Source organism: Schistocerca gregaria, chromosome 4 (assembly GCF_023897955.1).
Source record: "Schistocerca gregaria isolate iqSchGreg1 chromosome 4, iqSchGreg1.2, whole genome shotgun sequence".
Classification (NCBI taxonomy): Eukaryota; Metazoa; Arthropoda; class Insecta; order Orthoptera; family Acrididae; genus Schistocerca; species Schistocerca gregaria.
In genome coordinates this window covers 51,670,748-51,698,269 of record NC_064923.1, presented here as the reverse complement: position 1 = coordinate 51,698,269, position 27,522 = coordinate 51,670,748, and positions in this window count along the sequence as shown.

Sequence of the window (27,522 nt, the reverse complement as noted above, 5' to 3'; positions counted from 1 at the left end):
TATATCGGTACATCAATGCCTCCAAATGACGACCGGAGGCTCTTACAAATTTTTAGTATTAAAATACTGTTTATGATTTAAGGGTGATCACATAGTTTCCTATCAAAGACCGTACATTTCCGATTTGAAATTCCAATCAGGCAAAATCACCGTGAACACTGAAGCACGTAACCCGCTCACGCACCATGTTGAAGACACCGTGTCCAGCTACTTGTAGAAGTCCGTAACTGCATTCTGCAACTTCTCGCCCGACAAGAATCGTCGATCGTTCAAGGCGTTTCTAAAGGGACAGAAGGCGTGATAATCGGATAGGGAGAGTTGAAGACTACAGGGCCTGTGCTCGAGTGTAGTCCACTTGATTTGGCTTAACTTCCGCTTACGACAGCTGCGACATGATGCGGCCGACGCCTTATCTCGAATCGCTACCAGCGAGGAACCTGACGCACCGTCTCACAGCGGCGTTTCGCGACAGATGTGCTGGCCGACACACATTCTTCATTCTCCGATGGATGACTACCAGTGTTTCTTCTTCGGCAACGAAGGAAAGAATAACTGCACGTCGGTCTTGTTTGGACGTATTTGGTACTAAGGCCCCGGGAGCAGACAACATTCCATTAGAACTACTGACAGCCTTGGGAGAGCCAGGCCAAACAAAACTCTACCATCTGGTGAGCAAGATGTATGAGACAGGTGAAATGCCCTCGGACTTCAAGAAGAATATAATAATTCCAATCCCAAAGAAAGCAGGTGTTGACAGATGTAAAAATTACCTAACTATCAGTTTAATAAGCCACGGCATCAAAATACTAAAGCGAATTATTTATAGACGAATGGAAAAACTAGTAGAATCCGACCTCGGGGAAGATCAGTTTGGATTCCGTAGAAATGTTGGAACACGTGAGGCAATACTGACCTTCGACTTATCTTAGAAGATAGATTAAGGACAGGCAAACCGACGTTTCTAGCATTTGTAGACTTAGAGAAAGCTTTTGACAATGTTGACTGGAATACTCTCTTTCAGATTCTGAAGGTGGCAGGAGTAAAATACAGGGAGCGAGAGGCTACTTACAATTTTTACAGGAACCAGATGGCAGTTATAGAGTCGAGGGGTATGAAAGGGAAGCAGTGGTTGGGAAGGGAGTGAGACAAAGTTGTAGCCTCTCCCCGATGTTATTCAATCTCTACAATGAGCAAGCAGTGAAGGAAACAAAAGAAAAATTCGGAGTAGGTATTAAAATCCATGGAGAAGAAGTAAAAATTTTGAGGTTCGCCGATGACATTGTAATTCTGTCAGAGACGGCAAAGGACTTGGAAGAGCAGTTGAACGGAATGGACAGTGTCTTGAAAGGAGGATAGAAGATGAACATCAACAAAAGCAAAACGAGGATAATGGAATGTAGTCAAATTAAATCGGGTGATTCTGAGGGAATTAGATTAGGAAATGAGACACTTAAAGAAGTAAAGGAGGTTTGCTATTTAGGAAGTAAAATAACTGATGGTCGAAGTAGAGAGGATATAAAATGTAGACTGGCAATGGCAAGGAAAGCGTTTCTGAAGAAGAGAAATTTGTTAACATGAGTATAGATTTAAGTGTCAGGAAGTCGTTTCTGAAAGTATTCGTATGGAATGTAGACATGTATGGAAGTGAAACGTGGACGATAAATAGTTTAGACAAGAAGAGAATAGAATACTTCGAAATATGGTGATACAGAAGAATGCTGAAGATTAGGCGGGTAGATCACGTAACTAATGAGGAGGTACTGAATAGAATTGGAGAGAAAAGAAATTTGTGGCACAACTTAACTAGAAGAAGGGATCGGTTGTCAGGGCATCAAGAGATCACCAATTTAGTATTGAAGGGCAGTGTGGAGAGTAAAAACCGTTGAGGGACACCAAGAGATGAATACATTAAACAGATTCAGAAGGATGCAGGTTGCAGTAGGTACTGGGAGATGAAGAAGCTTGAACAGGACAGAGTAGTGTGGAGAGCTGCATCAAACTAGTCTCTGGACTGAAGACCACAAGAACAGCATCGTTATAGTTCACGCTTCCCGATTTACCGTATTCACGTTGGAAAGGCGAGAATGCCACATTAATCCCTTGCTTACATGACAGTTCTTGTATACTCTCGCTGAAGTCACACAACACCTTTACAAAATAAAAAATGTCTGGCGCAGTTGTTAGATCGGTTACTGTTGCTACAATGGGAGACTTAAGCGAGTTTCAACGTGGTGTCATAGTCGGCGCACGAGCGATGGGACACAGCGTCTTCGACGTTGCGATGAAGTGGGGATTTTCCGGTACGACCATTTCACGTGTCTACCGCGAATATCAGAAATCCGAAACAACATCAAATCTCCCACATAGCTGCGGCCGGAAGAAGATCCTGCAAGAACGGGACTGACAGCGACTGAAAAGAATAGTTCAACGTGACAGAAGTACATCCCTTCTGAAAATGCTGCACATTTCAATGCTGGGCCATTAACAAGAATCAGCGTGTGAGTCATTCAACGAAGCATCATCTGAGCCGAAGGACCAATTGTGTACCCTTAATCACTGCACGACACAAAGCTTTACGTCTCAACTGGACCCATCAACACCGACATTGGACTGTTGATGACTGGAAACATGTTGCCTGGTCGAACGAGCCTATTTTCAAATTGTATCGAGAGGATGGACATATACGGGTATGGAGACAACCTCATGAATCCATCGACTATGCATGTCAGCAGGGGATTGTTGAAGCTGGTGGAGGCTGTGTAATGATGTGAAGGGCATGTGCAGTTGGATTGATATGGGACTCCTGAGACGTCTAGTTACGACTCTGACAGGTGACACGCACGCAAGCATCCTGTCTGATCACCTGCTTCCACTCATGTCCATTGTGCATTTCGACAGAGTTGAGCAATTCGAGTACAACAATACGACACCCCAAACGTCGAGAATCGGCACATAGTGGCTTCAAAAATACTCTTCTGAGTTTAAACACTTCCGCTGGCTACCAAACCCCACAGACATCAACATTATTAAGCACATCAGGTATACCTTACAATGTACTGTTCAGAAGAGTTCTCCACCCCCTTATTATCTTACGAATTTATGGACAGCCCTGTGGTATTCATGGTATTAGTTCCCTCCAAAGCTACTTCAGACAGCCGTTGAGTCCAGGCCACGTCGTTTGCGGCACTTGTGTGTGCTCGCGAGGGCCCTATACGATATAAGGCAGGTGTAACAGCTTCTACGACACTTCAGTGTATGTTACTAGCGCTAGATAGTGTAAGTCATAGATCAGGAACCAAATACGAAACAGTCAGACACATGAGGAAAAGTAAATACAAAGAAAACAATATATATGGGTCGGGTTGGATAATTTTAAGCAGTTTTATGTATTGTGCAAAAACGTCTGTTACGTTAACGCTAAAAGCAACATATATTACGTAGAATTTAGCTTTCTTCTGAAGCGATCGATTAGGAATAGTTCGAGCGGTAACAATAGATTAAGAAATTAAAAAAAAGCGGAGAGTTAAATAGAACTACATCACAATTGGTCACGAGAGGGTGTTAAGTCGCATTGTGGCTAGAAACTGTCCAAGGGGATACTTTGTTCCACGACAAAGAGGAGCTCATTCTTCACGGTACATGCTGCTTCTATGGACTGCATTCTGCACACATGGTACCTACTAAATAGCGCTCCTTGTCTCAGTTTGAAAAAACGGAACCATTATAGGATAGCTTTATTGTCCATCTGTCTATCTGTTTGCCTGTCTGTTCGGGTGTTAAGAACCCTTTTTCTCAGGAACGAGTAGAGGTATCAGGTTCAAATTTGTGTCACCTATTGACGTCTATGATGGTGGTGTAAAATGTTTAAGCGTCTAAGTCAATTTTATCAAAAGACACGGCAATTTATTTCACGTATTTTGATCCTAGGAAGGTCACTCGTCAAAAACTATACAATAATTCTCGTTGACCTTGAAGCATGAAATTTGGCGAGAAGCAAAGGTTAAATAGTACAAGAAAAAGAAAAAAAATTGGAAAATGTTAATTTGTAATTATGTATCATAAATTTTTTTTGTCACTCTGTCTGCTCGATTGCCCATCTGCTAACACACTTTTTCTCTAGAACAGTTTGGTGCATCCAGTTCAAATTTGTGTCTCATACTATTGTGACATTCTACTATCCCTTCGACGTGTAAAAATTGTAAGCTTCTATCGCAACACAATCAAACGGTAACGGCTGTTTGTTTAACATTTTGATACTCGAAAACTCAGTCGTAAACACATATGGGGTGCTTCCCGTTGATCGAGAATCACGAAATTTGGCAAGAAGTAAGGTTTCACAGTACGAGGAAAGGAAAAAAGTACGAAAACAGTCGATTTGTAATTATGTATCACGAAACTAATTTTTGGTAATTTTTTAACAGTTTAAATGTGTGTCTGTTAAGAACTCTTTTCCTCAGAGAATGGTAGACGTATCAAGTTCAACTTTATGTCTGATTTTAAAGGCTATGATCTCTTAGCAGTGTAAAAATTTTAAATCTCTATGTCAAACATAACAAAAGATTCGGCCAGTTATGTGACATACTTTAAAAATCGCAAATTGACTGCTGAAAACCTGTAGAGTACTTCCCTTTGACCTAGAATCATGAAATTTTGCAAGAAGAAAGTCGCTTTCACAGTACATATAAATGAAAACATGCGAAAATTGTTGGTTTGTAATTTTATCGCACGAAAAATGTATTTTGTCTTTTTTACCAGTCTTTTAAGACCTATTTTTCTCTAGAACAGGTAGGTGTACCAAGTTCAAATTTATGTCACGTACTGAATTATGTGGTCCCTTGTCGATGTAAAAAAATTAAGCCTTGCAGTCAATGTAGTCAAAAGATTCGGTGATTTGTCACATATTTCGAAACCTGAAAACTCACTCATCAAAACCCGTACAGTACTTCCCATTGACGTAGAATCATGAAATTTGGCAAGAAGCAAGGTTTCATTGTACAAGAAAAGTAGAGAAATCTGACCTCTTAAACTGCAATTATATCACATAGAAATAATTTTTTGCCATTTGAACATACATTGCACTCATCATCCGTCAGAAGCATAATACATGAACATTACTGCATGCAAACATAAAATGTAACTTCGACTCATATTTTATTAAGTAAGTAAATTAAGTAAGTGAATGGAAGTATCTTGGAAGCAGGATAGACACCGACTGGAAGTGCACCACAGAAATTAAAACGAGGATTTACAAGAAAATGAAAATTTTCTGCAGCGGTCTGGACAGAGAATTCAGGAAGAGACTCATAAAATGTCTTGTATGGAGCGTTCTTTTACATGGCTCTGAAACATGCACTATGAGGAAGAGAAGAAAAAGAAACTGGATTGGGCATATATTAAGAAATAATGACGGACTGATAAAAACAGTTTTAGAAGGTTATGTAGAAGGGAAAAGGAAGCGAGGAAGGAAGAAATTCCACATACTGGATGACATGATGGACGGTACAACATACAGCAGCCTTAAGAAGGAAGCAATGGATCGCAGAAAATGGAGAGTCAAAGGAACTGCTAATAAAGCAGATAACTGATAATGATGATGAAAAAGTAAAGACAGGATTTTATAAAATTTTCTCTATGTGTGTAAACTGAAGCCACGTGTTCGCTTCCTTTTCGTTGTCCTGGCTAGACTGAGGAACTACTATAGAGATTTGCAATTCCCGTGGCGAACATCTTGCCAGTATCGATATTGGTAACAGGCAAAAATCTTTGAGATTCTTGATTCCCAGGTTGGGAGAACTATTTATTCTCGTAATTAAATTTGTAATGAACCGTCAGAATGTGAGTTCTAGTCATGCTTGGGCGTTTTTTTTTTATCTTACTCTTTTCTCAGATGAAAAAACTACTGGCGTGGCAGGCGTTTCAGTGATGGTGACGAGGCATATTTGCGAGGTGCAAAGTGTCCTGAACAACTAATATGCTGGTTTCTACAAACAAAGTCTCCGCCAACCCATCCATCGGTGGGGATAATGTCTCCGACGGGTGAATTTGTAGAGAAGACTGACACCAATTATCACGACCGCTGCCTGATAATGAAAAGATAACGGCTACCTCTCGTACATTGTGTTTTGCGATCTACGCGCTTGTAAACAGAACGCAGATGATCGTCACGAAGCTGTCCAATGGTTTTTACTTTGGATTAGAGTGATACATAAAAAATTCAGTGGAACTGAATTACTACGTGCTTCAGGAGTGTGGCAGTGATACATAATTTCAATTCTCATGTCCGCCGCTGCAGCTACCTTTTCTCTCGTAGCAGATGCCACTCTGGGGAGTGATTTTTATTTTCCATTCGGTATCCGGCTGGGCGACTGCCGCTTGTGGGTTTATTGCCTGCTTGAAATGCTACCAAATTCTGCCTGCATCGGCGCGCTCATCCGGCATTAACCCCCTGTACGTCTGCGCCGCCGCCGCCGCCGCCGCCCCTGTCCTCTCACTGAAAGCAGGCAGCGGCGCTCCTGGCGCAAGATTAATCCCACAATAAATATGGCGGCAGTTAATCCTCTTGGCAGCTCCTTGACGTCTGTAATCCGGGGCTGGCCAGCGCGCACCTGATGCCGACTACCCCTCCCCCCCCCCACCACCAACCCCTACACTGCTGGTCGCTGTGCTGTACTTGCTCCCCTAGCATTCGAACCTCTCACACCCCCTACCAGGAACACGTCTGGGGGCCGGGCCGCATCGGTTTAATAATTGCGATCTTCCATTAGCCGGCTCAGGTAACGGAGAATTAGCGTCGTTTTGGGGACGCTGGCAATGCGGAGGGTGAGACGACGATGCGAAAGGGTGGGCGGCGTGGTATCGAGGTCATGACCCCCCTGGGACTAGAGGGTGAATGACCACAAATAAACAGCGAGAGGTAACAGCTAACGAGATGATGGACAAAATGTTGGGGAATTTTTAACTTTCACTACGTACTGTGCCACAATATGCAGCTCTCCGCATTCATGAGAACGTGAATAAAACAGTTTGCAGAGTTTTTCAATTACCTACATGTAACTACAACTGGAGGGAGCTGGCAAAAGGGAGACCCATTCACAAGGGGTGGACGACTCTTTAACCTACAGCGCCGTCGTCCGTTGACTCGAATTTGTGGCAACCACGAGGAGAGGAGAGACTCAGTATATACATGTTCCGTACGTATGATATTACAGAGTTTTCGTACTGTTATCACGCATTCAAAAGTCTAAGCCCTCGCAACTTACCGAACACAATTAATATTTCTCTCTGCAAAGTACTGTACACTGTCATGAAAGTACTGGTTAATTTCACACCGTAAGTCGGACAGCATCTCCGACCAACAATCTGGGTTCCAGTACAGACTGGCACACACTTCTGAAGTATCAGCAACTTTCATGACCAAATACACTCACTACAGAGCGAGAGATTATCTCCATCTATACCAGTTAACCATGTGAGGGTGTACTATGCAAATCACATACTCCCTTCTGTAGAATCTGAATGAATAAGAGGGAGGAGCTAAAAATGCAGCTGTGATCCGGAATATAGTTTTAACATATAAGAAAATTTTTATCTCCAAACTACCCGCACTCGGAAGTATGGCTTGCTCTGAGAGAATCGTCTTTATAAACTGAAGGGGCGAAAGTCGTGGGATACAACATCGTGTCGGACCTCCTTTTGGCCGGCCTAGCGTAGTACCACGATGTCGAAAGAATTCAAAAAGTATTTGGATGCCGAATGAAGAAGTAGTATTTATAAGGACGTATGCTTCCGCGGCCGGTGTCATAGCCATTAAGATTCTTCTTGGTATTATGCGGCGTCATTGCTAAAAAACTAACAACAATGATAAACTAAAACCGACGTTTCGGCCGAATTGCAACGGCCTTCCTCAGGGCACGACTGGCTTTGCATGGTGATAGGTGCTTTTATTTATTGCAGACCATCGATTTCTGACATCACTGTCGTAAAACTTTAAATTTGCCTTCTCATATGATTGGCTAGTTATGACGTAAGGGAGATGGAAGGAAAGAGGCTATTCGTGGATGTCTATGTCGTCAACGATTGTTAGCTGTCCGCCAATCAGCGTTCGTCTTCTGCTCGGCAAGTTTTCCTCCTGGTGTGCGCGGAAGTGGACTGACAGTTGCTCTACAGCTGTTTGTGCAGGTACGTCTGTGTCCCGTGTAGCCTCTGCCCCGCGACCGCTCGCGGCCCGTTGGAATGGGATGGCCGGCAGCTAGGACGCCGGGAGTTAGTAGACATCTTCTCTGTTGATGTTGTCAGGCTACTTAATGATTTCGATCGCTTCCCGTATTTTGCGTTCTCGCACCGACGGGTCTTACGCCAGTACTCGGGCTTCCTGGAACCTAATAGGTTGTCCACAGTCACGGTGGTGTTCCGCTATCGCCGATTTATTATGTTGTTGTAATCGTACATGGCGATCGTGTTCTGCTACTCGTAAGCTGACAGGTCTCCCTGTTTCTCCTATGTAGGCAGCTCCGCACTCACACCGTAGTTATAAAACATCTGCAGTGTTAAGATTGTTGACTACATCCTTGGTGGAACCTAACATTTCGCGGATCCTGTGACTGCTTCGAAAAATCAGTTTGAAACCTCGTCGGCGGAGGATGTTGCCTAGCCGTTCACTGACGCCTTTTACATACGGTAAGTGTACCAGAGGATGCTTCTCTTCTTTGCCTTCTTCTCGTATTCTGCTGCCTTTGGTTTTAGCTACATTTGTTATGATATTGTCATCATAGCCGTGTGCACGAAATGTGTGTTGTAGCTCCTTTAATTCTTCTTTGATGTTATTTTCATCGCTTATCCGGTAAGCTAGGGCAGTTAACGTACGCAAACAGAATACTTTTGAATTGAGTGGTGGTGGCTCTCCGCGTGCAGGTACCAATTAGTGTGCGTAGATGACAGGCATAATCGCACCAGATCGCAGATATCTGGTGGGATCCGATCCTGTAGAATGCCCATACTCTCCTCAATAGGTACGCTCGTGAAAAGAGACTTGATGTCAAAACTGACCATAATGTCTGATGCCTTTATTCGCTGTTCCCTAATCAGTTGCATGAAGTGGGAAGAGTTCTTCACGTAGGAGTTTGTTTGTCACACAAGACGGCGTAACTTAGGTGCCAGATGTTTCGCAACATAATACGTAGGTGAAACTATTCCGTTCACTATGGGCCTCAGCGGATAACCCTCCTTATGGAGCTTAGGTACTCCGTAGATTCTAGGAGGAACAAGCACCTTGGTGATTAGTCTCTTGGCTGTGTCAGTATCAATTCTCGATTCCTTTACCAAGACCTTTGTATTTCTACCTGTCCTCGCCGTCGGGTCACTCCTTAGTACGCTGTAAATGGGATCGCTTAGCAGTTCGTCAATCTTTTTTTCATATTCAGAAGTGTCCATAAGAACGGTAGCGTTCATTTGTCCGCATGTAGGGCCACAATAACCTTTTTATTCCTGAGCTACTTTAGTATTTAGTCATGCTGTCGTCCATAATGATGAAGATATTGTCAGTTCAGGATTTTATTTGCCATAAATATTCAACATCATTCAAGTTAAGAGATATGGGTGGCCAAATCATTCGCTCGAATTGTCCAGAACGTTCATCAAATCAATGGTGAACAACTGTGGTCAGGTACAAGGCGCATTGTCATCCATAAAAATTCCATCGATGTTTGCGAACATGAAATCCATGAATGGCAGCAGATGTCCTCCAAGTGGCCGAACATAACCATTTCCAGTCAATGATTTGTTCAGTTAGACCACACGACCCAGTCCTTTCCAGCGCCATTATGGAGCCATCACCATCTTGCACAGTGCCTTTGTAACAACTTGGGTCCATGGCTTGAGGCGTCTGAGCCACTCTGAAACGTACCATCTGCTTTACCAACTGAGATCGGGAATCGCCTGAGCAGGCCACGGTTTTTCAGTCGTCTAGGGTGGTCACTGACTGGTTTGATGCGGCCCGCCAGGAATTCCTTTCCTGTGCTAATCTCTTCATCTCAGAGTAGCACTTGCAACCTACGTCCTCAATTATTTGCTTGACGTATTCCAATCTCTGTCTTCCTCTACAGTTTTTGCCCTCTACAGCGCCCTCTAGTACCATGGAAGTCATTCCCTCATGTCTCAGCAGATGTCCTATCATCCTGTCCCTTCTCCTTATCAGTGTTTTCCACATATTCAATTCCTCTCCGATTCTGCGTAGAACCTCCTCATTCCTTACCTTATCAGTCCACCTAATATTCAATATTCATCTATAGCACCACATCTCAAATGCTTCAATTCTCATCTGTTCCGGTTTTCCCACAGTCCATGTTTCACTACCATACAATGCTGTACTCCAGACGTACATCCTCAGAAATTTCTTCCTCAAATTAAGGCCGGTATTTGAAATGCCTTTTTTGCCATGGCGAGTCTGCTTTTGATGTCTTCCTTGCTCCGTCCGTCATTGGTTATTTTACTGCCCAGGTAGCAGAATTCCTTAACTTCATTGACTTCGTGACCATCAATCCCGATGCTAAGTTTCTCGCTGTTCTCATTTCTACTACTTCTCATTACTTTCGTCTTTCTCCGATTTACTCTCAAACCATACTGTGTCCTCATTAGACTGTTCATCCCGTTCAGCAGATCATTTAATTCTTCTTCACTTTCACTCAGGATAGCAATGTCATCAGCAAATAGTATCATTGATATCCTTTCACCTTGTATTTTAATTCCACTCCTGAACCTTTCTTTTATTTCCATCATTGCTTCCTCGATGTACACATTGAAGAGTAGGGGCGAAAGGCTTCAGCCTTGTCTTACACCCTTCTTAATACGAGCACTTCGTTCTTGATGTCCACTCTTATTATTCCCTCTTTGTTGTTGTACATATTGTATATGACCCGTCCCTCCCTATAGCTTACCCCTACTTTTTTCAGAATCTTGAAGAGCTTGCACAATTTTATATTGCCGAACGCTTTTTCCAGGTCGACAAATCCTATGAACGAGTCTTGATTTTTCTTTAGCCTTGCTTCCATTATTAGCCGTAACGTCAGAATTGCCTTTCTCGTGCCTTTACTTTTCCTGAAGCCAAACTGATCGTCGCCTAGCGCATTCTCAGTTTTCTTTTCCATTCTTCTGTATATTATTCTTGTAAGCAGCTTCGATGCATGAGCTGTTAAGCCGATTGTGCGATAATTCTCGCTTTTGTCAGCTCTTGCCGTCTTCGGAATTGTGTGGATGATGCTTTTCCGAAAGTCAGATGGTATGTCGCCAGACACATATATTCTACACACCAACGTGAATAGTCGTTTTGTTGCCACTTCCCCTAATGATTTTAGAAATTCTGATGGAATGTTATCTATCCCTTCTGCCTTATTTGACCAAAAGTATTCCAAAGCTCTTTTAAATTCCGGTTCTAATACTGGATACCCTATCTCTACTAAATCTACTCCTGTTTCGTCTATCACATCAGACAAATCTTCACCCTCATAGAGGCTTTCAATGTATTCTTTCCACCTATCTGCTCTCTCCTCTGCATTTAACACTGGAATTCCCGTTGCACTCTTAATGTTATAATCGTTGCTTTTAATGTCACCAAAGGTTGTTTTGACTTTCCTGTATGCTGAGTCAGTCCTTCCGACAATCATATCTTTTTCGATGTCTTCACATTTTTCCTGCAGCCATTTCGTCTTAGCTTCCCTGCACTTCTTATTTTTTTTCATTTCTCTACGACTTGTATTTCTGTATTCCTGATTTTCCCGGAACATGTTTGTAGTTCCTCCTTTCATCAATCAACTGAAGTATTTCTTCTGTTATCTATGGTTTCTTTCCAGCTACCTTCTTTGTACCTATGTTTTCCTTCCCAACTTCTGTGATGGCCCATTTTAGAGATGTCCATCCCTCTTCAACTGTACTGCCTACTGCGCTGTTCCTTATTGCTGTATCTATAGCGTTAGAGAACTTCAAACGTATCTCTTCATTCCTTAGAACTTCCGTATCCCACTCCTTTGCGTATTTATTTTTCCTGACTAATGTCTTGAACTTCAGCCTACTCTTCATCACTACTATATTGTGATCTGAGTCTATATCTGCTCCTGGGTACGCCTTACAATCCAGTATCTGATTTCAGAATCTCTGTCTGACCATGATGTAATCTAATTGAAATCTTCCCGTATCTCCCGGTCTTTTCCAAGTTCACCTCCTCCTCTTGTGATTCTTGAACAGGGTATTCGCTATTACCAGCTGAAACTTGTTACAGAACTCAATTAGTCTTTCTCCTCTTTCATTCCTTGTCCCAAGCCCATATTCTCCTGTAACCTTTTCTTCTGCTCCTTCCCCTACAACTGCATTCCAGTCGCCCATGACTATTAGATTTTCGTCCCCCTTTACATACTGCATTACCCTTTCAATATCCTCATACACTTTCTCTATCTGTTCATCTTCAGCTAGCGACGTCGGCATGTATACCTGAACTATCGTTGTCGGTGTTGGTCTGCTGTCGATTCTGATTAGAACAACCCGCTCACTCAACTGTTCACAGTAACACACCCTCTGCCCTACCTTCCTATTCATAACGAATCCTACACCTGTTATACCATTTTCTGCTGCTGTTGATATTACCCGATACTCATCTGACCTGAAATCCTTGTCTTCCTTCCACTTCACTTCACTGACCCCTACTATATCTAGATTGAGACTTTGCATTTCCCTTTTCAGATTTTCTAGTTTCCCTACCACGTTGAAGCTTCTGACATTCCACGCCCCGACTCGTTGAACATTATCCTTTCGTTGATTATTCAATCTTTTTCTCATGGCAACCTCCCTCTTGGCAGTGCCCTCCCGGAGATCCGAATGGGGGACTATTCCGGAATCTTTTGCCAATGGAGAGATCATCATGACACTTCTTCAAGTACGGGCCACATGTCCTGTGTATACACGTTACGTGTCTTTAATGCATTGGTTTCCATTTCCTTCTGCATCCTCATGTCGTTGATCATTGCTAATTCTTCCGCCTTTAGGGGCAATTTCCCACCCCTAGGACAAGAGAGTGCCCTGAACCTCTATCCGCCCCTCCCCCCTCTTTGACTAGGCCGTTGGCAGAATGAGGCTGACTTCTTATGCCGGAAGTCTTCGGCCGCCAATGCTGATTATTTATCAAAATTTAGGCAGTGGCGGGGATCGAACTCGGGACTGAAGACGTTTTGATTATGAATCAAAGACGCTAGCCCTAGACCACGGGTATATGCAGGTTCAAAAAACTCATCTGCGAAGAAAATTTCTTAGATCGTCGCTGAGCAGCGACCACCTGATATTTCAAAGAATACCTTACGCGCCACGGCGCGGAATACGAATTGTTCATAATTTGTATCGATAAAGATATTTTGTGTTTCTTATTTATTGACAGCTGAAGAATTGTAATCCTCTTCTGTTAAGACATTCGTGATATTTTTTAAAGACGGCGGTATCGTTTATGGCGTGGTCCGCAATCACTAATTAGGTATTATAAAATATTACTACTGTGCAGTGCTATGTAAGAATTGATGTGTGCAGCTAAGATGAAATGTCGAAAATCTTAAAGGACTTTATTTAAAGAAACAGCCAGCAAGATACGAAACTGAAATGTACGGACCCTATGGTTAGATATACTGACTAATGTAATTAAATTGGTTACTGTGCTCTCAAATTCTGTAGTGCCCGCTTATTACTTCAAGTATTTCTATACTATCCGTCTCCTATTAATGGCAACAGAAATCACGGTGTCTTTATAGGTTTCATACAGCTACCAAGGACCGACTGCATTTCGGCTACTTCAAATGGTTCAAATGGCTCTGAGCACTATGGGACTCAACTGCTGTGGTCATTAGTCCCCTAGAACTTAGAACTACTTAATCCTAACTAACCTAAGGACATCACACACATCCATGCCCGAGGCAGGATTCGAACCTGCGACCGTAGCAGTGGCACGGTTCCGGACTGCGCGCCTAGAACCGCGAGACCACCGCGGCCGGCTTCGGCTACTTCTCTTAATGTATGATGTAGTATAGCAAAGAAAATTTCCAGCTCTGTCTGGTCCCTTAGGTTTCTCTGTTCATAGTTGGTATGTATCATACCTGGTCGTGATCGAACATGATCACGACACAAATAAATTAAGTGGCAATGCGAACTCTGTTCTTGATCTTGATGACGCTAAGCCTTCTGCAGACGATTTCAGGTGAAATATAGATGAACTATAACTTACAGTAATTAAGATTTTTTGAAAAGCCTTTGCTCTTCCCGCCAAGAAGTGGTGCAAAACTCACAACAGATTTCTGAATCTTTACAAGAGAATAATAATTTGATCAAAATATAAATATCTTTTCTAAAAAGCAATACACCACACTGCATATCTACATGTCACTATCCCACGACATTTGTCAGAGTAGTTACATGGATATGCAGCATTCATCGACGAACTTAGCTCATTAAATCTTCTCGAGTCAACAAGTGAGCACAATAATCGTACGTTTCCACAAATTATCTTTATGTGCCGGTAATTTCAGCTGAGGACAGCAAGAAAGTAGGTAAAATACGGAAGCCGGCCGCGGTGGTCTCGCGGTTCTAGGCGCGCAGTCTGGAACCGTGCGACTGCTATGGTCGCAGGTTCGAATCCTGCCTCGGGCATGGATGTGTGTGATGTCCTTAGATTAGTTAGGCTTAAGTAGTTCTAAGTTCTAGGGGACTAACGACCACAGCAGTTGAGTCCCATAGTGCTCAGAGCCATTTTTTTAAAAAATACGGAAGATAACTGTGTTATCAGGATCTTTGCTCGTACGTTTTCACAAATTATCTTCATGTACCCGTAATTTCATGTGAAGGCAGCTAGAAAGAAGGTAAAATACAGAAGGAAACTGTGTTATAAGAGCTTTCCTACGATTCATTAATCAATGAATTGTGTACTATTCCAGGAAATTCGAATAACTTCCTCCGAGACAGCATAAACACTGTCGATAGGATCTTCCCATGCTTTTAAAATTATTTCACGCCCATTACAGGAAATCAAAGAGAGCCCTCTCGACAGTACGGAGCGTGGCTGCTCCGACAAGAGCACGTGGGAGCCACGTGTGGCCCAGGCGTGTCGTGCGGCCAGCCTTTCTTATCGGACGACCACCCGCTCCCAGCGGAGTTTAAACACGCGAAATGAATTTCTTTTTTCCTTATCACAAAATTAAATGTCAGTCTTTGAGATAAAATTTGATGGATTAAATTTTATCCTTTGTACGTGCTTTTACACCAAGGAACTACAGTTGCACGAGTCTCACACGGGATTTAATGAGTAACAATATTACAGAGTAATATCATCGAATCTAGAAAATAGTTAAGTGTACATAAATTACTGAGCTGGTGTCACCTGCTACTTCTTTCACAGTTTCGATTGGCAGATACAAAAGAAATATTTTCATTTTCGTCGTTGAATTTATTTTAGGGAATAAATCACAGCTGTTAAAATAGAAATATGTGCAAATTCAGAGGCAGAAATATTATCAACGATAACATCACAGAATTCAAAATGTATTGTCACAGACAACAACACTGCGCTTTTACCAACTGCAACATAGTCGCGTATACAAACAGTGGTCCAATACTGTCAGATGTTTTTTTATTCCAGTCTTTGATCACAATATCAACTCTTTAGACGATGACAGGTTTCAGTTCATAATGACCATCCTCAGATCTTTTTTGCACCATGTCCTAAAGTGACGCCACTACGGCCTCATCACTTTAGGACATCGTGTAAAAAATATCTGAGGAAAGTCATTCCGGATTGAAACCGGTCATCCTCTAAAGATTTGATAGTGTGATCAAAGACTGGAATAAAAAACATTTAACATTAAGCTTGTTGAAAGCATAGCTGAAATATAGAAAAGTATCAGTATAAATTATACTGTTTTGAAACCGATAATATGACACAGTACATCTCAAAAAATGTCTGCAGGTGTGTAAGTTCGTGTCTTCTGGATACCATGGCTATATAACGAAGCGTCAAGACACCAAAAAAGCGGTTGGCTCACAAATCGTTTGAAGATATCGGAAATAAGGAGAGTAATTATTTTTATGACTGCATCGAGTGACGGAAACTGGGTATACTTATATCCGTGTTGTAAAACACCAGATTATCCATGCTAGCAAATGAGAGTATCGTAAAAAAGTACGATAACAATGTAATACTGTAGTCGCGTTAATAGATATCACAATCCTCGTCACATTTTCATTGTACAGGCTCCTTTGAAGTCTACAGAGCAAATACGTTATTTGCGGTGTGAAAATTCTTGTTGCTTGAGACGAGACATACTTTAAATCATGCACCATCATTATCACCAACAGCATGGAATATTGCGAGTCTACTGCTTTCAGAGATATGTCCCTTACAACAAACATCTGACAGTCTGACTGCAGTTGGAAGAATGCAAAGGGAAATCTGATTCCTTCCCGCTCTCTTCGCCCAGTAGTTACCACTAGCAAGGCCAACATGAGGAGGTGGAGACGACAGCATTTGCATGAGAAGCTTGTGTTAATGAATAAACACAGGCACTCCCGTTTTTCGCTGTGTCATACTCAATCCAGCTCGAGTAAGAGGGAATCGTGACCCGTGCCGCCACTTTCGCTAAGTTATCACTCAATACACAGCTGTCACCGGCTGCACTACTACAGTACCAATAGAGTAGCAGGTAAACGACCAGTGCATTTATTCAGAGCATTAAAATTCATGAGAATTCCAACAGATTGTGTTACAAGACTATCTAAAGGCAAGCGTGATCTAAGATTTGAGTGTTGTCAGCTTAAATTCTGTGCTCTTTCGCAATGCCGTGTCCCGTTATAATAAACAGGTTGTTTGATTTCCACAACGTGCTGTTTCATGGCATTGGCGACGGTTCCGAGAGACAGGGAACGTTGATCGTGAGTTTTTGAGACGAGTTTCTGCTTCGGGCCCGCCTGCTATTTGACATACATAGTATGAACACTACTCGTAAAGATTTAATCACCTACGGAATTAAAATCAAGCTGCGACCATAAAACTGGTACATGGAGTTAGTCCTTATCTACATACTCACACTTCATTGCGATACATTGTCCGAAAACAAAGATTCTTTGTTTGAGAACTTGGTTGTAAAATTCTGAATTTGGCTGCTTTGCAGATTTTCCACCTCCAAAATCTCCTCTTCGTCATTCTGGAAATGATTGCCACACAATGGTGCAATCATTCGAGGAAAGAGGAAGGAGAGACAATGTATCATTCCAAAAAATATAGGAAAAGATGGGGCAGGAGGGAAGGGGATCATAGCTCAAAGAAACTGTATGTGATGGTAAGCTCTGCAAATTGAGCTGCGGCCATGTCGTTGAACGAAAACACCTTAATGGTCAGCTTCGAGCAACGGGTCGGCTTTCCAACCTCCAATATCCTCGTTAAGACATTTCAGTAGTATTCTCGGCATCATTTAGGTCGGAGATAGTTTTATCTTCGCCATTTTCGATGGATATGAGTCCACGTGTTTCCTCTGGTTGGTTTCCTCTTTCGCCTTCACGCCGTAGCGATACGTGCAGTCTCAGTCCATGGTTATCAAGTGTCTTAAGGTCATCTAACAAACCTGAAAGCTTTCCGTTACTGCCTCTGCTCAACGGGCTTTTTGAATTGGCGTGAGCAGTCGTGGAACTGCTTGGACGGTGATCTTCGTACCGTTCAGTGTTGGACACTTGCTCCATGTCTGATTTTTAACTTTTTCCACTGTGGTGAGGTTATTTGAGTTTCGCAGGACTGCCAACATGTACCTGCAGAATATAAAAATTGTTTCCACGTGGTAACTAAAACTTTATTACAACTCCTTTTACATGATTTAAAAAGGAAGGATTCCTGTTTCTTCATTGAGAGACTAATTTTCTTTTGTCACTTCACATCCGAAACTCAAAATTATTGCAAGTTTGGTTGGTGTCCGTTGAATCCGTATGTCTTGTTTTTTAATAAGTGCTCCATGGATTTCTCCTGCCGGCCGCAGTGGCCGAGCGGTTCTAGGCGCTTCAATCCGGAACCGGGCTGCTGCTACGGTCGCAGGGTCGAATCCTGCCTCGGCATGGCTGTGTGTGATGTCCTTAGGTTAGTTAGGTTTATGTTGTTCTGAGGACACTGGTGATCTCAGATGTTAAGTCCAGTAGTGCTTAGAGCCATTTGAACCATTTGATTGCTCCTGTCCATACTCCACTCTATTCAGGGTTATCCGTAGAGTAATAGTGAGGGGGGGGGGGGGGTGGGGGGGGGGGGGTGGGACGTACTGATGCCGAGATCTTTAAAATGAAACTATAGTTAGGTCTGGCTGTACTTTCCGTCTCCTTCTTTTCTTCTTTTGTGTAAACTTACGCCCATGATCCGTGCATATTCCATAGCGAGGCCTCTATTGATCCCGTTCGTGTCTCCGAAATTTCGCTGTACGAAATGAGTGGACCATCCAGTGGGTCTGAATTCAACAGCTGTTTGTATGGCTCCACTAACTTTCAGCGTGTCGATGTCCGACTCGGCGGAAAGTTATCAACACTGTATGCTCCATAATACCCCGTACAATATTCTTACTGCCTCCCTCAGCTGGTGATCGATTGTAGCCAAACCTGGACTATTATTTCGTGCTGGGTCACAACGCTCAAGCTTTAGTTTCTGCTTCAACGCTACCAGGTGCTATTACACGATATCGCTCCAAAATTACCCCCCAAAGATAAATGCCTAACACAGTGTCTAGTACCCGAACTTTCGTGTTCTGCGACCGCCGCGCTTACTTGTGGAAGATGTTGGTCTCAGCCATTTCATGCAGCTGAGCTCTTGGGAAGATTCGTGGTAGGTGCATAGGTAACCGCTGTGCTCGTTTGTGCGCTCTTTATTGCATCTGCAAAGTGCGTTTCGGCGGCTAGACCCTACACTACAGCATCGTATTCCATTAAAGGCGGAAAAAGTCTTGTGCAGCTTGACACCAGGCTGAGCTGGTAGGGTTGGGAAGAGATTCAACAAAGAGTACAACCTGCTGAGTCTATAGGTGGCTTCGTTCCTGGCGTCTCGAATATATTGGAGCCACGTTAGACAGCGGCCTAGCATGACTCGAAGACACCGTACAGCGTCACCCTTTGAAGGGACTGCGTGTTATGTTGATGTGACAGCACTGTACGATGGCTTGGAGAGTAACTGCCAAGCTGGAGCTTCCAGGTTGTCATAGGCAAATGGCAATCGACGCTGGACAGTTTTGGTATTCATGCTTCGGCTGAAGGCCACGGTCTCATAAGCGTACATCGCAGGCCGTATGGGGTTGGTCTTAGATGTGTCAGCGATCTATAGCGGGTATGTGATTGGTTCGAGGACTCAGTCCTGTGGCACGTAAGCGGCGGGCTATGGACAGTCCAGATTTAGCTCGCACTCGGTGGGTCATGTCGTCGGCGTACGAGCGGATAAGATGACGCTTGACACATGTATTCCAGTCTCAGGTAACTTGAACAAGAGGCCGTCATGCGTGCCACACACTGCCGAACACTCTGGAATCGTTCAGGAGCACCGCCCTGAAGTATAAGCCCCGCTTCAGAAGGACGAAGGCCTCTTCCATGCTATGAAACGAAACGAAACGAACCGTAGGTTATACTGATGGCTCCAAACAATGGAATTTCCTTGGATGTTCTGTTGTGTTCCCCAATCATTCGCCCCCCTGATGAATGTACCGTTTTCGCAGCTGAGCTCCACGCGAGCCTGAAGGCACTGGAGCAGATTAATCGTGTTCGGAGCACTCAATTTGACCTCTGCTCGGATTCTCTTAGTGCCTTACAATCATTTCAGAATCTGTACCCAACTGAGGAGATGGTCCTGCTGATATATGACCAACTCTACCTGCTCCAACGGCAGGGTAAGCAAGTGTCCTTCTGCCGGGTGCCTGGTCATGTGGGAATATGGGGCAATGAAGAGGCCGATCGGGATGCCAAGGAGGCCTGCACAGAGCAGGATGTGGTCCAGTGTCCTATTCCCTTGCAGTCCGTCATTTCTGCACTCCACAAGAGCTGCATGGAGTTGTGGGAGGACGAATGGCTGGCTGTGACGGCCAATAAACTGCGGTTGGTGAAGTCAACAACTCGGCCGTGGTGTTCCTCCTGCCGGTTGCTCAGGCGGGAAGAAGTGACCCTCACGCGTCTTCGGATTGGGCACTGTCCTTTCACACATAGCTTTCTATTACGGCGGAAGGAACCCCCACTTTGTGACGCTTGTGGTGTGTACATCCCTGTCCGCCACATTTTAACAAACTGCATTTTATACCGTGATGCAAGGGCAGAAGCACAAGTTGAGGGGATCTGCCTTTAGCTAATGATGACACTTGTGTGTCTAGGATTTTAAAGTTTTGTGATGTGACTGGACTCTGGCCTAAACTGTTAGACTGGAAGTTGTAGTGTATTGCAGAGTGGCTAGCTCCTCCCATTTTCCTTGCGGTCAGCCAGCCACTTCCATCTGCTATATTGTTTTAGCTCCCTCTACCACTTTCTACCTGTGTTGTCCATGTTTTACTGCTGACGAAATCCTTCCTCCCACGCTTCGGCGTGGGTAGGTACATATTTTTCCAAGCTTGTTACCCGTGTGTTAGGTTCTCTTTTATCTTACTGTTCTTAGTATTTTCTTGACATCCGTCTCAATCTGTTACTGATCGAGCGCTGAAGACCTTGCTGTCGTGCGCCCAAACAACCCTCAACTCTCCCACTCTCCTCTCGTACTAAAGTCTGCTGTGTATTTACGAAAATCATTTCATAGTAATCATCCTTTTGTTCAAATTAAAAGTGGTTGCCTAGTTTGGAAACGCGATTGCTTTGCTTGATTTCCTTAATGTTAAGTCACTTTTGTCGATAAACAGAAAAAATGCATTCAACTTAATGAAGAACCCAACTCACGAATTATTTCATGCAGTACACAAATTTCGCGACTGTAGCTTACTTTCACGGTATGCTAGGAATTCAGAGAGTACCCATGACAGCAAGACTAAGAAATGCCGCAGTCAGTTTCCTTAGCGATTCTTAATGTCTCGTACTGACCACAGAAAGTATCATCATACTGACGTGAACATATTTCACAACTGTAACGTACGGCGAAAAAATACATATGAATTTGTGGCAGACAACGATTCAGCCAACTGCTGCCCGCCTGCATCCTTTGCACACTGCGCCTGGGAACAGCGCAGCGCATGCGTAGAAGCGTCGTAGGTAGCGTCAACAAGGGGCAGAGGCAACGGCTAGCCCTGAAAGTCTATTCTTGCCACCTTCTGTCATTTAAAACGCTTATCAAGCAATGATAATGCGTTCATAGCTTCTCTTAATACTTCATGATCAATACAAGAGCGTAAGCTGAAAATAAAACTAAAAAAAAATGAGCCACAGTTGTAATATTCAATATTCTAAGCGCTCTACGTTCAGGATGCACGCAGGTTACCATCAAACATATGGGTGCTGTCAGATTTAACGTGTTCATCGTGTTACGCATCACAATATTTTCATGAAAGTACACGGCGATTTTTTCCACTTGCACAAACTCTAGGGCTTGATCGATGTGAGGACACGGAACAAAAGTCTAATGAACGTACGTCCTGAAATGTTTCGTTTCCATGCTGGAGACAGTTTATTCAAGCATACGTTGTTACAGAGACTGTAGTCTAAAACGCGCTGTACCATGCAGCCACAGCTAAAGTAACTGCTGTAAAAGATATCCATGTACGTCAAAGCATGCATGAGAGACGCCAAAGATTAACTGATTTCTGCAATCAATATCACCTAGTAACAGCGAATACTCTGTTCGAGTGATAGGGGAAGATTTCAGTTAGACTGCATCATGTTCAGACAGAGATTCTGAAATTCGACACGCAAATCAGAAAAGTGGCGTCAACTAAAATGTCTTGCGACAAGCGACCGGTCTATCCGACGGGAGGGTCTAGCCACACGACGTTTCATTTCATTTCAGAGATTATGAAATCAGATAGTGGATTGTAGGGCGTACCCAGCAGCATATACAGACCCAGATCACAATGTAACAGTTTTGAAGAGTATCCTAAAGTTAAAGAAATCAATATGCAAAGCAGTGCGATACGAAGCACTAAAGAATGACGAGATCCGCTTGAAGTTCTGTGAAGCTATAGGTACAACTGTAAGGAATAGCTAAGTACGCAGTACAGTTGAAGAGGAATGGACAACTCTAAAAAGGGCAATCGCAGAAGTTGGAAAGAGAAACATAGGTACAAAGAAAGTAACTCCGAAGTAATCATGGGTAACAGGAGAAATATTTCATTCAGTTCGCCGAACAAGAAAGTAAGTACAAAAATATTCAGGGAAATTCAGGAACGCGGGAGTACACTCAAGTGGTATAGGCATGCGTTTTAAAATACAGAGATATGTAAACAGGCAGAATACAGCGCTGCGTCGGCAACACCTATATAAGACAGCAAGTGTCTGGCGCAGGTATTAGATCAGTTACTGCTGCTACAATGGCATGTTATTAGAATTAAGTGAGTTTGAACGTGGTGTTATAGTTGGCGCACAAGCGATGTGACACAGCATCTCATAGGTAGCGATAAAGTGGGTATTTTCCCGTACGACCATTTCACGAGCGTACCGTGAAAACATCAAATCTCCGACATTCCTGTGGCCGGAGAAAGATCCTGCAAGAACAGTAGGAATGGTGACTAAAGAGAATCGTTCAACGTGGCAGAAGTGCAGAATTTCCGCAAACTGCTGCGGATTTTAATGCTGGCCCAGTAACAAGTGTCAACGTGCGAAACATTCAATGAAACATCTTCGTTATGGTCTTTCGCAGCCGAAGGCATACTCGTGTACCCTTAATGACTGCTTGACATGAAGCTTTACGCCTCGCCTGGGTCCATCAACACCGACATTGGACTGTTGATGACTGGAAACGTGCTGCCCGGTCGGACGAGTCTCGCTTCAAGTTGTATCGAGCGTATTTTCAGCTACATTAATCCTATTTAATCAAATAAACTTCTTCTCATTTAAGCCTAATCTTATTAAAAGAGCAGAAAAAGGAACAATTGAAATAAAAAAACTTAAACTGAAAATGATAACAAATTTATTCTCAACATTTGACCCATATGGACGTGTTCAGGTATGGAGACAACCTCATGAATCCATGGACACTGCATGTCAGCAGGGGACTGCTCAAACTCGTGGAGACTCTAGAGTGGTGGGCAGGAGGAGGAGGGGGGAGCGTGTGCTGCTGGAGTGGTGTGAGGCCCCTGATACGTCTAGATACGACTCTGACGTACGTAAGCATCCTATTTGATCACCTGCATCCAATCCTGTCCATTGTGCATACCGACGAACTTGGGGAATTCCAGCAGGACAATCAGGACAATACGACACCTCAAACGTCCGGAGTGGCTACAGAGTGGTTCCAGGAACACTGTTCTGAGTTTAAACACTACTGATGGCCACCAAACTCACCAGACAACATAATTATTGAGCATAGTTGGGATACCTTGCAAATCGCTGTTCAGTGTTCAGAGGAGATCTCCACCCCCCCCCCCCCCCCCCCCCCCCCGTCGTACTCCTACGGATTTATGGAGAACCCTGCAGGATTCATGGTGTCAGTTTCCTCCAGCACTACTTCAGACATAAGTCGAGTCCATGCCATGTCGTTGTGCTGCACTTCTGCGTGCTCGCGGGGGCCCTACACGATATTACGCAGGTGTACCCGTTTCTTTGGCTCTTCACTGTCCAAGTCGCTGTGGAATGAAGCAGAAAAAAGGGGAGGGAAGCTAAGACGAAATGGCTGGATTAAAAATATAATATGAAAATGAAATAATTGTCGGAAGGACTGACTCAGCATATACGAGGGTCAACATAACCTTCGGTGAAATTAAAAGCAAGGAGGGTAACATTAAGAATGCAACGGAAATTCCACTGTTAAATGCAGATGAGAGAGTGTATAAGTGGAAAGAGTACATTAAGTCCTCCATGAGCAGAAGATTTGTCTGGTGCAGTAGAAGAAGAAACAGAAGCCGATTTAGAGGAGATAGGGGATCCATTATTAGAATCAGAATTGAAAAGAGCTTTGGAGGACTGAAAGTCCAATAAGGCAGGAGGGATTGATAACGTTCCATCGGAAAGACTGAAATCGTTGGGGGAAGTGGCATCCAACCGGCTACTCACGCTGGTGTGTAGAATGTGTGAGACTCGCGATAAAACATCTGATTTTCGGAAAAAATATCATCCACACAATTCCGAAAACTGCAAGAGCTGACAAGTGCAAGAATTATCGTACCATCAGCTCAACAGCTCATGCACCCGGGGTTCTGACAATAACAATATACAGAAGAATAGAAAAGGAAATTGAGGATGTATTAGATGACGATGAGTTTGGCTTAAGGAAAGGTAAAGACATCAGAGTGGAAATTCTGATGTTGCGGTTGATAAAGGAAACTGGAATGTTTTTACTTAACACCTGCTTTGTTTAACCTTTAATCTAAAGGGATTGGAAGGGCTGACCTAATTAATTGAACATTTCAATTGCAATGTGTTTATTAACTACCAAAAACAATTTCACATAAAAATTTACAGACGCCACTCAGACAAGATTATTTAAGCAACACGCACCACATAAAATCACAAGCAAGATAATAAATCATTAGCCAACGATCTCCCATAACCCTTAACAAACGGCCACTCAGGCAAAGTATTTAAGAAACTCTGTCATTGCATAAAATCATTAACAAAGTAATAAACCATTAGCAACGATCTCATATAAAAACTGATATAAGCTACTGAGTCTAAATCTGACCATAACTTTAACGAAGCAACTCTAGTTAAGACACGTTATTTAAGACCCTTTTAATTCCAATAATTTAACATTAGGTGTAAAATAACAGTAGACATACAGCCTCAATTTTAACACGAGTATTTAGAACATATTTATTAAAACGTAACTTGGGCAATCTTGCAAATTACTAGGCTAGAAAACCTTGCAGAGCGAACGACGAAATTATTCAAATGCCCTTTAGCTTGTAAGAAGGGCATTTCGAACATATAAAGTTACATCTTTGTACAATAATAAATGTGTAACAACAGAAGTAAGGCCCAAGCTTGTAAGGCCGAACGGTGGAACCAACTGAGAGAAGTAAAACCTAACTTTGAACTAAGACGTGGCTCCGTTTGCAACCCGACATCGAGTTAGCCACACTTGTAATTTAAAGGGAAGATCTGTGCTTCGGTTGCCTGCTGCCTCAGCTCACTGAAACACAGACCACAACCGACAACAGAAGGCCAAAAAACTTATCTTAACTTTAACATTCAAGATTGAACAGTAAATAGCACTGTAAAGCCAAGGCTAAACAGTCGGGAGGACTCAGCAGGACCAGCCAACCTCTGAAGATGTCCAACGTAGTATTGGACGAAACGTTAGGAATAGAAGAATTTCATGGACCACGGCCATATAACCCGGAAGAATTATGAACAACAGTACCATCCGGCCCTAAAAGCCTTCATAACAACTAATTTCACTCGCATGTCCTTTCTTTAAGTGAAACAGTATCTGTTAAACAAACGCTAAGAGTGGGAAATGAACTGGCCCACGAGAATCGACATTCACTAGAACTTAATGACACACATATTGCCTGCCTTAAGTGGGCATACAGAGCTCAACACGGTAACCTTTACAAATAAAGTCTCAGATTCCCCGCAGAGGACATGTTGACATGGATTAACCGATGTCGTAAGCAAATTAAACACTTGCTAATTATAGCTAATGAACTGACACTCTGCAAATACATCAATATTTTGCGGAAATAGAGCACACGCCTAGTAAGAGGCATCAAGTGAAATCGAATACACATAACATCACGCGTCCGGCAGCATCTTACTATACCAAGAGCGATCACAATCACAGTTGACTAAGCGCTCTTAATAATTAGAGTACTTAACTGGGTGTCTTGACGCTGGGGGGATTTTGAGAAAATGTCAGACCATCACTTCGCAAGACATTAACAGAGTGACCCTCCAAGGAAGCGGGCACATTCACAGCTCACGAGGTTGCCGGAGAATGCACAGCGCCGGCCAACCCCCTCATCCCCCAGTGCAACCACGTGACAACCGCCGCCGGGCCTCAGGCACGCCGTCTTCGCTTCTGCCCGCCAGCCAGTCACCGACTCGCGCACCGCCGCCTTCCTTACTCAAAACGTTGTTCCCCTTACTCGCCGCCGGCGCTCGTTTATATCCCGAGCCGGCCCAAGCCCCAAGACAAACCTCTCTACTAGGAAATCGATGGTCAGAGATACTACTGGTACCGGTCCCGCCACGGCTCGGGAACAAGACTAAAGAAAAAGTTCATAGCATCTAGTCACCTGCAAAAAGCGTTTGACAATGTAAAATATGTGTCACTTTGCACAGGAAGAGATTCTCTCTGGTTTCAAGCAGAAGTGGTAAATGCTGCCAGTCTTGCTTGCGAGATGAAAGCACAGCTCATCGTTTGCAACATAGTCGATAGGACCGATAGCGGACCTCTGGTACAGAGCCGAATGGAGCCTCAAACGATTCTGCGACTGTGTATACTGCAGATAGTGTGGTGTTGTTTCAGGTTTCACTGAACAGGTCAAGAGGCGGCTACCCGGGAGGCAGGGGCTGTGTGGCATGGACTGGGCTGTTTTTTTTGTGTTAGAGGCGAGTAAAAACAAAAAGGACTTTTGTCTCAAACAGTGCTTGTCGAACATAGGAAGAACTTAAGCTATAACAGCTGTAAATTGTCGTAGCTTTGTTGAGAAGGTGCCACAGCTCCAAGCGCTAATACAAAGCACTAATGCTCTAATCGTTATATGCACTGAAAGCTGGCTAAGGCCGGAGATATGTTCAGCCAAAATTTTTGCGAGGAATCTAACGGTGTTCCGAAAGGTTAGCCCAACACTGTCGGCGATGGCGTGTTTGAATCTTGTAGCGAAATGAATTCGTTCAATGAATTCGAAAATAAAGTTCTATGTACTGACTTGGCGGAAAATCGTAAGAAACTTTGGTCCTATGTCAAAGCGGTAGGTGGATCAAAACAAAATGTCCTGACACTCTGTGTCCAAAATGGTACTGAAACAGAGGATGATAGACTAAAGGCCAAAAATTTAAATTTCTTCCAAAGCTGTTTGACAGAGGAAAACTGCAATGTAGTTCCTTCTCTAGATTGTCGCACAGATGACAGAATCGTAGATTTCGAAATAGACGACCGAGGGATAGAGAAACAATTGAAATCGCTCAAAAGAGGAAAGGTCGCTGGACCTGATGGGACAACAGTTCGATTTTACACAAAGTACGCGAAGGAACTTGCCCCCTTCTTGCAGCCGTGTACCGTAGGTCTCTAGAAGAGCGAAGCGTTCCAAAGGATTGGAAAAGGCCACAGGCCATCCCCGTTTTCAAGCAGGGACGTCGAACAGATGTGCAGAACTATAGACCTATATCTCTAACGTCGATCAGTTGTAGAATTTTGGAACACGTATT